This window comes from Rutidosis leptorrhynchoides, chromosome 11 (genome assembly GCF_046630445.1).
Source record: "Rutidosis leptorrhynchoides isolate AG116_Rl617_1_P2 chromosome 11, CSIRO_AGI_Rlap_v1, whole genome shotgun sequence".
Taxonomy (NCBI): Eukaryota; Viridiplantae; Streptophyta; class Magnoliopsida; order Asterales; family Asteraceae; genus Rutidosis; species Rutidosis leptorrhynchoides.
The window spans coordinates 331,661,298-331,664,889 of record NC_092343.1 but is presented as its reverse complement, the minus strand read 5'-3'; positions in this window follow the sequence as shown (position 1 = coordinate 331,664,889).

The window sequence follows — 3,592 nt, the reverse complement described above, 5'->3', positions numbered from 1 at the left end:
ATATTTGTAATTTTTACTTGTTAGTAATAATAAATGATAACTTTTATTATGTTTATCATAATACTAATAATAAGCCTAATAACATTAATAATAATAATAATAATAATAATAATAATAATAATAATAATAATAATAATAATAATAATAATAATAATGATTCATATATTAGTAATAATATTAGTATTATATTATAATAATAACAACATTTATGATACTTATAACACTAATTATAATACATATTCTAACAATATTAATGATTATAATGATAACAATAATTAAATTTATAATACTAATATCATTAATAATAATCATAATAATTACTAATAATAATAATAATAAAAATAAAATATAAATGTGTATACCCTTTTGAAAGCTTTCCTAGAAAAAAATTACCCACAACGAGGCTCGAACCCGCGACTTCCTGCTCACCCATCAAACACCCAACCAACACGCCATGACTGTTTTTCAGTTTAATACCCAAACGAAATTTTTATAACCCGTTTCTTTCTGTTTCCATATTTTTTTCTTAAAAACAATACCCATTTACAACTTCATCATCATAACCCATAATCAACATAACATCACCGTTATTCATTATCTTTGTCATTTTATGTTTTAACATCGATCTTAATTATCAAACTAAATCATTATCACCATGGATACCCTTCATTATCTAGTCGCCCCATTGTTAAAAGCTCAAATGAAATTGGGCTTGTTCCGGCCCAAAAGAAACTAGCAACCCAGCTATATATGATCCATATTGCAATTTAACGAATGGCCTATTACCAAAAAAAAAATATGTGGACGTTTGCAATATAAAAGAACTTGGTTTAATTGCAAGTGATATTTTAGGATCCAAGAAAAAAAAATGTCCCTATCCTAGCTTCCTTCATGCTTCCTTTTTATTTGTATAAAGCAACTATCAACCACTTCATTTATCATGGTCACCATCATTAATTCATTATTAATAAACACAATTATTCATCATCATCTTCATAATTTACGTCACCACCAGTTTATCTTTAATCGTTTCATCATTAAAATCATATCACGATCAAAAGGTCACGTCCATTATGATTAACCTCATACGGTGTACACATCACAGAACCAACCTCGTTCCAATCATGTTACCATCATCTTCTCAATTATTCAACAACTTCCATCATCATAACTAAGTATAATTCACGTCACTGTAGAAGAGGAATGCATTTATTGTGTAGCCAGGGGTGGTGGTTTCGACCGGAAAAACAGAAGAAAAACAGCAGGTCCTGCAACAATGGTGGCGGTTGTTTTTGGTATTTCACGGTTACACAAACAGAATGAATCAATAGTAGCTTCGATGGGTGTTTGTGTTGGTTCTTGGCTGCCAAAACAGGAACGAAAATACCAGCAACACTGGAACGAAGGTGGTGGTTCTTGATGGTATTGTTCGAAAATAACCAAAAATAGTGGGTATGATTGTTGAAGGAGAATAGTAGAGAGAGGAGAGAGATGGCGGGGTTGTTCATGCTCGATGGTGGTAGCTCTTACGGTGGTGGTGGTTAGGCTTGAGAGAGGTGGTTGGAGTGATAGAGGTGGTGATAGGTTGAACGGAGATGGTGGTTCATCAAAGGAAAAATAAGAAAGAAAGAAAGTGATTATATCTCTATATACATGTATCTGTGTATTAGTCTATATATATAAATTATAATTATATATATGCTCCTTAACTATGCATGTGGGGAACAAGAAAAATAACTACTAACAACAAAGTCTAAGATGTACAGGATAGCAGCCTTTTAATTTGGCATCATCCGTCGACATATATTAGGGAGATTATTGCGTGCTCCGTTGATAATCAGTGGCGAATAAAAGTCTTCAGGAAAAAAAATCTCATATTTTTTAATCTAACTATCTATATTTATTTATTTTGGTCATTAAGATATAAAATTCGAGCATTAACTATTAAATAAAAATTACATCAATTGTCCCTCTCATTTGTGGGTAAAATATAAAAAGTGTTAAAATTAAATAATTAGGTCCTAAATATACTTTTAATAAGCCTATAACTTATATAACACATTTTCGTATCATCGTTTATTTTAAAATCAAATAAGTTTCCTTTTTTTTTAACTCGTTTACTATTAATTGAATTTACAATTGAGCGTTACCGTTGTTTACTAAATAACTTCGAAATCACAAAATATATTTAATATACCTTTTACGTATATATATAGATCTATTTTTAGGTAATCAATTTTATTATCTATAATATTATTTATAATTTAAAGCATATGTTAAGCCAACTATGTTTCAAAGTATTATATATATTTATACATATTTAACTATATATGTATTTATTTATTTATATGTAATAGTTCGTGAATCGTCAGAAATGGTCGAAGTTAATTTGATTGTATGAAAAACAGTTCAAAATTTTTGAGACTCAACATTACAGACTTTGCTCATCGTATCTGAAACATATAAAGATTAAGTTTAAATTTGGTCGAAAATTCCCGGGTCGTCACAGTACCTACCCGTTAAAGAAATTTCGTCCCGAAATTTGAGTGGGGTAGTCATAACTAACAATAAGAATATTTTCATGACGAATATTAATTGATAAATAGAGTTTTATCATTACTGAGTAGTACAGATAAAACAATTTGATTATTCGAAGAACACGAATGAAGCTATCACAAAAGAGTGAAATGAATAAGTGCAGATTCATCTTAACTTTTGACGTAGTCATGGTTGAATTTAGAAAATAAGGTGCGTCTTAACTTTGGACGTTGTCTTGGTTGAATTCCGGAATTTAAGGGATTTAAAGAAAATCTTCGAAATCTAAAAGAGTTGATTCTTCGACGAATAAGGAAATTAGGATCTCTCTAATTAAATGCGGTCATCTGCCTCGATTGCTCTGTTGGATGTTTCCATTATAAATTTACCTCTTCCTTTCCATTCTTTTCACCGTTCCTTTACTCAATTCATACTTCCAAAAGATTCTGGAAATGCTGAATCCAGTACTAATACTTTGTATTTTCCTGACTATCGCTTCTGTCATTCTTCTCTTTCATTTATCACCAGAGGAATCTGTTTACTTCTATGATTACCTTGGGGTTATAATATTTTTAATTCTCCCGTGTCTTTACGTTGCAATACGTATTGATATACAGGGTTTGTAATTTATGTGTTGCTGTCGGGCTTTATATTTTTCCTTATATTTCGGAGTTCCATACTCTAGTTTTCTCTTCCTGATTCTAAATCAAGCGAATAATGGTCCAGAATTCGTAGATATAGAGTTTTGAATGAATCCTAATTAAGATTTTAAGCCGAGAGGAATGGTATTAGTATGATTTGATTTGGTAAATTGCTGGAAATCACAAAAAAAAAAATAGAACTATTAAGGAAATATGTTCTTGATATATTTGGAGATTATGTAGAATGCAAGAGTTGTGTAACATGGTTCATGATAAAGGTATGATATGTGATCCTTTATCACGTTTCATCAGAAACTCAGCATGACTTACTGTAATATAATCACGTTGGCCAAGCGTCATTATATTATACTAACTCATGCTTCAATTTCCAACACTTCTCCACAATTCATTCATAA